General features: G+C 31.0%; 1 protein-coding gene across 4 annotated transcripts in view; it reads left to right on the top strand.

Annotated features, from left to right (window-relative positions):
- LOC107642134 (nudix hydrolase 14, chloroplastic-like) overlaps positions 475–10,678 on the top strand; it is an 18,920-nt gene continuing 8,716 nt past the window's right edge. For 3 of the 4 annotated variants that reach the window (XR_002347463.1, XR_001620622.2, XR_002347464.1), the window contains exons 1-2: positions 475–487; positions 1,888–1,893. The gene's annotated coding sequence lies outside the window, so the exon portion shown is untranslated. Of the gene's footprint in view, positions 488–1,887; positions 1,894–2,476; positions 2,489–10,678 lie in introns of those variants that run through there. The other variant, XM_016345444.2, reaches the window with a different exon arrangement.

Here is a 10,678-nt window from a genome sequence, read left to right as displayed (position 1 = left end):
GTAATATGAACTTGTATTATAATTCAAAGGCTTGAACCAAAATACAAAGGATGAAACTTTTTAATACAAAGATTGCAATGAAAGCTTAAAAGTGTTTCAGAGTATGAGAGGATGTGTGTAAAATTGCGGATTTTCTACAACCCCCTCCCCTTCTCCCCTTTTATAGTGGGCTATGCCCTTTATTCTTTTACATTTTAACCCTTGGTTTTGCTAATCCGTTTGCACTTTCTGTGGTTTGATTCAGAGGCTCTGTCTCTGAGTTAATGTCTTCTGTTTTAGTTTTTTGAAAGCCGGTAGTTGGTTTTGTTTTTTCTGATATGATTCTGTTGGAATCCTGCTGATGACTTTGTTCTTTTTTGCATGCGATGCTTTTGTTGCTTTCTGAGATTGTCTTGACACCTTCTCTCTTGATTTTGTACAAGTGTCTGTTTTCGTCTGTTGGTTCTGCTTTTATTGCTTTTAGAGAATTATGGATCTCTTCTTCTGAGTTGGCCGCTGCAAGGACCACCATCATTTGTTTTTTATGGGCTTAAAAGCGAGTTTATTTTTCGAATGATATTTTTTTGAACCTTGAACTGTGGCTTGGGGGTTCTGCTCTTTTTTGGGATATAGTCATCCAATTATCAATAATTAAGTTCAGGTCAAATTTATTCCACCATTACACTTTTATGTTTCTAATTAAATATTGCACGCTTGGAGTGTCTTCATATCCTATGGAATCATATTCCCAAGTCATTATCCAGCATATTCCCATAGTGGGAATGAAGAAAATCAGCTTATATCGATCCAGAAATGATGTTTTGTTTTTGAAATATTTTCGTCTGTTGGTTCTGCTTTTATTGCTTTTAAAGAATTATGGATCTCTTCTTCCGAGGTGGCCGCTGCAAGGACCGCCATCATTTGTTTTTTATAGGCTTGAAAGCGAGTTTCTTTTTTGAATGATATTTTTTCGAACCCTGAACTGTGGCTTGGGGGTTCTGCTCTTTTTTGGGATATAGTCATCCAATTATCAATTGCTCTTTTACTAATTAAGTTCAGGTCAAATTTATTCCACCATTACACTTTTATGTTTCTAATTAAATATTGCACGTTTGGAGTGTCTTCATATCCTGTGGAATCATATTCCCAGGTCATTATCCAGCATATTCCCACAGTTGAAATGAAGGAAATCAGCTTATATCCATCTAGAAATGATGTTTTGTTTTTGAAATATTCATAAGTCATGCTAGCTTCTTTTAGAAAAATTACTTATATTGGTCCAAACTCTTGAAACCATATCTGGAACCATTTGAAAAACTGTAGAGAAATCCCTTTTCAGAACCATATGAACCAAGAGTGGGAATTTGGAGAAAGATATAGGGCGTTCCACCAGGCATCTATATAATCATAATAGGAAGAATGTTGTAGTTCAAATTTTCTAGTAAAACTTTTACAATGAAAGGGAGGTTTTTTCCATTCTGATAATGTTATTACTTTCATAATCTTAATTTTTGAGAATATTGTATCTTTTGTGGTCGGGTCTTTATTATGAGTTAATTCAATGGATCTTGTGTCTACTAAGATAAATTCATAAAAGGTTCGGGTTTTTTGGATGTTTGTTGGAGGGTAATGAAAAGTATTTGGAAAAACTGTTTTATAAAGGGTTCTTCTATCCAACTTAAACCACTCTTTTTCCAAAGCCATTATTTTTAAAGGTATTGGTTTTCATGGTAAGGATGTTCTTCAGATAATGGTTTAGTTTTAAACAAATCTGATGGCTGCAATAATGTATATCTGTTAATTGTAGGACCTCATATAAGCTTTTAGTTGATGCTAATGATTTTTTACTTTTAACAACCTGTGACATCGTCAAGGGTTTAATAGATAATTGTTTAGCTTGTATTGAAGTTGCTGGTTGGTCAAGAGGTTGACCATAATCTTCACTGCTTGCTTGTTTCTTGCTCATTTTTACCTTGTAAAAATTCTCTTGTTAAAAAATCAGGTAATGCATTTGATTCTCCTTTAATATACTCAATAGAAAAATCAAAGAATGATAATATAACTTGTCATCTAGCAAATATTTGTTTAGAAACTAGATTTTTAACATCATTCTTTAATACACTAGGAGCTGCTTTGCAATCAATTCTGACCAAGAAGGTTTTATTGAACAAATCTTCCTGAAAATGTGAAACACATAGGACAATGGCTAATATTTCTTTTTTAATGGTAGCATAATTTTTCTGGACTGAATTTCATACACCCGAATGATATTTAACTATTTGTTCTTTTGAGGAGTTTGGAAGGACTTGTTTAAGTATTCCTCCATACCCTAATTCTGAAGCATCTGTTTCGACAATTAGACTTGCCTTAGAGTCTGGTATACTCAAACAAGAAATTTTTTTTACTAAATATTTAATTTTTTGAACTATTTTAGACATGTCTTTGGTCCAAGGAGGAGGCTGTTTTCTTAGCCTTTTATATAAAGGTTCACATAAAGTTCTTATTTCTGGTAGAAATTTAGCTACATAATTAAGACATCCTAAGAATCTTTGTAATTGTTTCTTGTCGATAATTTTATTTGGAAATTTTCTGCAAATCAATAGATCTCTTAATCAGAGTAATTGTTCTTTGAAAAATTTCATATCCTAGAAACTTTAATTTTGTTATAAATATGTTCATTTTCTTTTCAGATAGGACAAGACCATTTTCTTTTATAATATTAATAAATTTTTCTAGGTGCTGAATATGTTGGGTTATTCCTTTAGAGTATACAAAAATATCGTTTAAGTAGACTATGATAAAATCTACATATGAATAAAAAATATTATTCATAATTTCTTGAAATTCACTTAGTGCTTTTTTTAATCCTTGGGACATTAGATTCTATTCATAATGTCCAAAGGGTAATATAAAAGCTATTTTATATTGGTCTTCTTCTTTTACTGATATTTGATAGTATCCAGATTTTAAATCAAATTTAGAAAATACAGTAGCCTTACTTAGTCTTTTAATTAAGTCATTTTTATTTGGTAAGGGGTATCTTATCCATTTTAAGGCTTTATTTAAAGGCTTATAATTAATTACTAACCTTGGAGCTCCTCTTTCAATTTCTGAAGCTTTCATTGCATAGAATTCTGTGCAACTCCAAGGAGATTTTGATGGCCTGATTAGTCCTTTATCTAAGAATTTCTGGATTTTTTTTTACAATATGTCAATAATTCTTTGTTCATTTGTATCGGTTTGGCTTTAGTGGGGATATCTTTTTCATTAAAGTCATCTTCATAGGGTAGAGATATTTTATGTAATTTTCTATAATGAAAAGCTTAGGCTGCACAAGTCCTTTTTTATCCTATCTTCTATCACTTTTATTAGAGTCTAAATTTTTTGGCTTTCTAATTGTTGTTCTATTTTCTTATATACAATTTCTTGGTTCAAAAAGCTAATTTGTTTCTTTTTTCTTTCTATTATATTGATTTGTGAAGTAGCCATTTGTTGTAGTAAATTTAGTTCCTTTCATTTGGGTTTTTGTATGAATTCAAATAGAATAGGTTGGTTTGGTATACAATAGGTGGTTACACCATCTACATCTACTGTAAAAGGGTATAATAGTAGAGTGAAAGAGTTTCCTAATATAACTTGTTGAGATATTCTTTTTGCTAGGAAAAAGGTAGTTGACAAGCATACATTTTCCTTACAAATTTTTGCTTTAGAAGTCTTATAGTTTATAGTCATTTTGTCATTGTCTACTTTGACAAAAGTTTCAGTTGTTTTTTCATAATACTTGGTAGGTATTAATACTTTTTGGATACAATTTACATCTGTCTCTGAGTCTATCATAGCCATAAACTCAAATTTCTCTGTTTCGATTATTATGACTATATGGGTATACCATTTCTGGTTAATTAATAATGTTAATTCATTAATTTGGTTAATTGGATGTATAATTTCTTCTTCTTCTTCTATTGATTCTAATCTTTCTTTTCCTTTTTGTAATCTTACTATGTTTTCTCCTTCTAATTTTAGTATTCTATAGTCAAGAGATATATTTTGTTGTGTCAATTCAGAAATCTCAGATTTTAATATTTTTATCTCTTCTTGTAAATGTTTTAAAGAATTTTTTTCTTTATGTGTTCTAAACCTATTATATATTTCCTTAATTTCTACTGGCCTTATTTCTTCTTTAGATTTTTCTTCTTTCCTGATCAGATCATTTAATTGAAATAAGAATTCATCTTTGAAGGGAGAATCTCCTAATTTATCTATTATAGAAATTAAAGTGTTTGTTTGTTCTCTAGTTAAGGTATTGATTGACTTTTGAGTACTCGTAATTACATTTAAAGATTGTATACAACTATCACAGTTACATATTCTTGGTCCCAAACACAAATCTTCCTCTGTTACAGAAGACTCTGAAGAGGATGGTATATCTAATTGTTGTATAAAATTTTTTGAATCATCAGAAGAATATTCTTTTTCCGTTTCAATTTCTGATTCACTGTCAATTAGTATAGCCGCTAAAGATTTTCTTACTTCTTCATTACTAATTTTGTTTATTTTTTCTTTTGTTTTGTAGTTATTAGCATAATGACCTGATTTTTTACACTTCCAGCAAACTATTTGTTTCTTGTTACTTTTCTTTTGATTATTCTATTTTTATTTTTTTCTATAATTTTCTTTTGGCTTATTTCCTGTTGTGTAAGGTTCTTTCAATTGATACCGACACCTATTCCCATAAATTTTTATTTTTCTTCTCTTAATGACTCTATTTTGATTGCTAGGTGCTTTTTTAGTTGTAATGCCATATTGTTGACAAAAGTTTCCTAATTCTCGTTTATTGCTCATAATTTTTTTTTTCGCATTTTCTCTTGTAATCTAGTGTCAATGCATATTTCTACTCAGGTTTGTACTACAATATTATGTATTTGGCCAAAAGCTAGGCCTTTATATGGCATTTGAGTATCGAATAGAGATTATAGTTTTTGTAAAACTTTTTCTGAAAAGAATTTAGGTAGGGCAGCTATAAATCTTTCTTTCCAAAAAGGAGCTGCTGCATCATCTCTCATCATAACTTTAGAAATAAAAACATCTTTATACCATCGATAGTCAGACATTGTAGGGCATCGTAGGTTCATTAGTTGGGTTCCTATTCTATCTTTGAAAATATTTGGGTCTCCTAAAAAGTTTTTTATAATTGTAAAAATTAAGGTTGCTATGGCGTCTTGTGATTGGTCTTCTGGTTTTATACTACTTAAAATTAATTCTTTTTCTGGTATAGTTAAAAAGTTATCCCATCATACTTTTAATTGCCCAGTGAACCCTTGTGTGATCATGACTGCTGCTTCTCTATCAGTAGATCATTTTGCCTTATAAGAAGTTGCTGCCATACTCATACTATACATTAGATCTAAAATGGCTTGTTCACTTAAACCATCTAAATTCCATTCTACTAATTCGGATCCGGTAAAACTATTTTGTACTATCTGTGTTCTTTCTTCAAGGCTTACGTCAGTCGGGGTTGGTCTTGGATAATAATTTCTTAGCTTTGGATAGTACTGATTCTTTATGTGTCATTTTGTTAATTTCTATTGTATTAACAGCTGTTTTTTCTAGACTTATAGACTTAAGTTTTTCTTTTAACTCATCAATGTTTGCTTCTACATTTGTTCTAAGTTTGATTACACAGGACTTTGAAACTTATATATAGGTTTTTCTATGGGCTTAAGTTGTTCATATTTATGTTCAATTCTTTCTAACTGGTTTTTCATAATATCTAGGACTGTGTTGGTGTAGTTAAGTTGTTGATGTACCTTTTTAATGTCTCTTTTGTCTACACTTCCTTCTATTCCACTATCTTTATATGGGGTGGCTTCTAGTTCTAAATTGTGTGCTACCTGTAGTTTTATGGTTTCTTCTGGTGGATATTGGAATTCTACGGTTTGCCCTGTATTCGTTTTTCAAGTAGTGGTTGTCTTAGTTAAAAGACAAAAATTTTTTTTAAAATCATGAAAGTAATTTTTTAACCAGTAGAAGAAATATAAATTGATTTTATTTTTTATTAAGTAATCATAAATTTTTTTTCTTATTTCTATAGTTTCCTTTTCAGAATATCTAGGAAAATATCATTTTCTTAATCCTGTATTATATTCTGCATAAAAATCTTTACTAATCCAATTTTTATCAATCTCTAAAGGTTCTTCTTTTATTATAACTCCTAGAATTTGAGAGGTAGTTGGCGAATAATTAGTTTCTGTTCCATATAAAGGAGTTGCTATATGTGGTCTATTGTTATTTATTCCTATAACTTCATCGTTTATGACGAAATTATCTATAGAATGTCTTGGTAAAATTTCTTCTTTATTCTGGTAATTTGGTATTCTAACTGAATGAGACCTATTCATTCTTAGTCTAATATTTAGACCTTCTCTAATAATGTTCCTAATTTCTGTATTTTCTATTTTGTCTTCTTCTACTATATCTTCTAAAATTCATTATTTAGGGATAATCCCGATTAGTTCTTCATGTTGAAGTTTTTTTAGGTGTTTGAACAAAAGACCTTCGTAAATTAGCATGAATAATAATAGTTTCGTCTTTTGATGATTCTCTTATAGCCCTAAAATTTATAATATATTCTATAAATTACTTCAAAAGGATCATATTTTTCATCAATGATATCTTTAGGTATTTTAATATATAATTTGAGAGCTTCAGATGTGTATTCATTTTTAAGACTCATGAAAAAATTTGGATAACAATTAAAAAATACTGGGCCATCATAACAATTACTTTCTAATATAGCTATTAGTGAGTCTCTAAATTTTTTAAACCTTGTGTCCTGTAATACCATTAAGATAGGTATGTTAATTTCTAGTCTAAAGCTAGGTTTGGCGACTACTTGGATAAGTCCTATATGAATAAAATTATAACCTTTTTGTTGATGCTCTTTTAGTTTTTCTTCCTCTGGTATGTTTATGATGTTATTATTACTAGTTTCTGGGTAACTGTACTCTAACATATGTATTTTATTATCTTTTTGTTTTCAAAATGCTTGTCTTTTATAAACTTTGTTTTTGTACTCTAACATATGTATTTTATTATCTTTTTGTTTTCAAAATGCTTGTCTTTTATAAACTTCGTTTTTGCTTATAAGAAGTACAGATCAGTTATGAAACTTTTCTTCTAATTTTACTACTTGTAATTCTAAGGATGAACTTGAGACTTCAGTATCATTATTCCTTGTTATTGTTGAATTATTCTTTTCTTTGTTTAATTCAGCTAAAGATTTTAGAATTCCAGCCATTATCTGTTAAAGACTTATGTTACGGGACCACCCTAGCTTACCAATGGTCTTATTGCCTTCAAAGAGGACTTATCACCAGGTATGCTCACTGGGACGGCTCTCACCATTACACTTATCTTTAATAGATTATGAAATGAAGTTCTACAAGGTTTTTAGTTGTTTAACAAAATTTAGAATAATAATAAAGGTGGTAAAATAATTTTCTTAAAAATAAAACATCAACCAACATAATAACATAAATAACTAATTATTTTATTTTAAAAAATTCGGGGTCTTATAGTACGCACGCCAAGGAGAATTTACAAGTTGTGCATACGCTCGTACGTACAAGACAGAAATTGCTTTTTGATTGATATGTACGCACAAGGTGATGCATACACACAGATCTTATTTTCTCAAATAAACTCTGTTTTTAACTGTGTAAATTTTTCAGTAAGCTTGTAAACTTCTGTAATTCCTAAATTAAGTCTGATAACTTATTTTGAAGCTTTGGATAGAGTGTGGCTACTAAATCCAATAAATTAAATTGAATTATTTTCGGATAAATAATTGATTAAACCGGATGATATGATTGTTTGGGTTGGTGATTTGTCCCACCTGCAGTGAGAACGGTGGTGTAATTCCGCTCACGAGGTAATAAAATTAATAAAAGATTGAGATTAATAAACCTAAGCTTGATAAATCAGCAACGATTTGGGGGTTAACGAGTTTAGTAACTTATGATATTACTAAAAGACATTGATATTGACTGATTGTGGCCTAAATGGCTGGATTGACAAGGTCTGGGTGGTATTTTGCTTGCGTATTGATTGAATATATATTTTTGGCAAGGATGAAAGTTTGTCCCGCTTGCGTATTTATAATTGATAAGGATTTGATTGTGGTCTTGATTATGCTTGGTTATGATTATGTTAATGATAAATTGATGATGAAAATGATTATGATTGATATAGTGGGGATGGTGGTTTTGTCTCGCCCATGTTGAGATCGGTGGCTTTGTCCCGCTTAGGGATAGACAAGTTGAGAATGAATGATTCCCTCTTTTGCTGTGATAGACAAGTGGAGGATGCATAATTTTCTCTCTTGTTGCAGTGTGGATATGGGGAAGGTAAAAATGCACTTCCTTTGTATTATACCCCTAAGTTAAGGAAAGGTGGAAAAGCACTCTCTTTCGTATTGTTTCCTCACATCTTTTTCTGGTTGAAAGGTGGAAAGACAAACTCCTTCGATGTGGAAAGGCGCACTCGTTTGTACTACCTCTAGGAGAAGGTGGAAAGGCACTCTCCTTTGTTTATGTTCCTTTTGGAGATGCGCAAGCGAGAGACAATGTCCGGGTTAGATACTGCATGTATCGGATTCTGGCATGTTAACCGACATGTGAGCTCATGGCCAGTAGGACAGGCATACATCATACTGCATTTGTTTGATTTTGCTTGGGTCTGCATAATTATACTTGGCATGCCTAATTAACATCCTGTTAATTGCTAATTGTACTACTTGTTGTACTTGCTCTCTATGTGTGTGATTGTTTGTTTGATTGCTTGAGTTTGTGACTTGTTGGTTTGAAGTGTGGTGGCGTGTAAGTGATTTGATTATATGTTGGATCGGAGGCCAAAATTAGATATTGTTTTAGGCCGAAGGCCGAGAGTTGATATTGATATGGGTTGGAGACCGAGATTTGATATTGTTTTGGGGTCAGAGGCCGAGAGTTGATATTGATGTGGGTTGGAGACCGAGATTTGATATTGTTTTGGGGTCGAAGGCCGAGATTTGATATTATTTTGGGCCGAAGGCCGAGATTTGATTATTTTGGGCCGGAGGTCGTGACTAATTGGTCTGGAGGCTGTAATTCAGTAAGTTGGTAAAGGTTGATACACGCATTGGCTTGTGGTGATTTGTGTGTTGATTGATTATGTGATGGGTCGGATGTCGTGATTGATTTATGTTTAAGGTTTAGTAAAGTATGAAAGATCAAACTGGTTCATCATAGATTTAAAGAACCTATGCTTGGAACAAGTTGGTCATTCATACAGTTTGAGTAACTTTTAAGATTTTATAATGGAAGTATGAATTTGGATTTTGAATAAGTAACTGTTGGTTTTTGAAAGGATTCATAAGACGAGCGATAATCACTTCGGTTGAAATCCATTCTTTTCCTTATACGTATCCTCTTATGACAATTCCAAACTTTCTGCTGAGACCGTGTGGTTAGGTTCTCATCCCTACAGACTTCTCTTTTCAGGAAGCGGACAAAGAAGTTTATGACATGATTTCTACACTTTATGGTTGTATTATCATAGATGTCTTTTTTCTCGCCTTGTTATTGAGATTTATATTTTTGTAAAGAGGGATAGAAGTCATGATTGTAATGATGATTAATGTTTGTTATTGAGATTTATATTTTTGTAAAGAAAGATATGAGTCATGATTGTAATGATGATCAATGTTTGTAATTACTTGTGTTAAAGGACCCTTGTGTGTGTGTGTATTGGAATATGTATGTATGCTTGTAAAACGAAAGAAAAAGTATTTTCCGTTTTTCAAAAAAAAAAAAAAGTATTTCTGGTTTTTCAAAGAAAACAGCGATGCGGTTTTAAGTTAAAGGCTCATAGTTTATTATTATATATGTATGGAAGTCATCGTAATATTTGTTCTATCAGAGTAGTGCAGTCAGAAGTGTGATATTCTGATAGTAAAGATGTCACACTGACATGGACAATCAAATGTTATGCTGAAACTTGTAAAGTGATTTAGTTTTGGTTATGACACTCAAATAGTCCAACAACGATGTCATATCGCTTGTTTTGCAAGAAAATGTTTAAATAAACACCACTTATAATATTTTTTTGGCTATTTGAGTGCCGAAACCAAAACAACATTGTTTTACAGAGTCTAGCGTAGCATCTGGCTGTTCACGTATCAACTTCCGTTACGTCAAAAATTATTTCATATTCGCAAAGTTTGAAAATTAAATAGAGATAACTAAAATTTTAGGGATTAAATTGAAGTTTGCAGCAAATTCAGGAACAAATTGAGTATTCTTTCTATAATAAATTATTTAAAAGAAAAATGAATTCTTTAGAGTTTCTTTCAACGCATGCACCATCGTCGTTGAATAAAAAACCTAAGGTATGAACATATATCCATGTGAGTTGCCAACAACGACTACGATAATAAATAATCTGATTTTTTCATTTTTGGAAACAGAAATGAAGAGACAACGGAAAAAGGCATTGTTTGATTTGAATGTTTTTTATTCTTTGAGTTTGACTCTGAATTTTGCATACGTTTATTATTATTATTTGATTCAGGCTAAAATTCCTTTTTTTATATGAAATAAATAACAAATTCTAAATTGTTTCGTTATAAAATTTTGATAAGATGTCATAAAATTATTTATCT

This window comes from Arachis ipaensis, chromosome B05 (assembly GCF_000816755.2).
Source record: "Arachis ipaensis cultivar K30076 chromosome B05, Araip1.1, whole genome shotgun sequence".
Lineage (NCBI taxonomy): Eukaryota > Viridiplantae > Streptophyta > Magnoliopsida > Fabales > Fabaceae > Arachis > Arachis ipaensis.
Note: the sequence above shows the minus strand (reverse complement) of the source record. Positions and strands in the feature narration are given on the sequence as shown.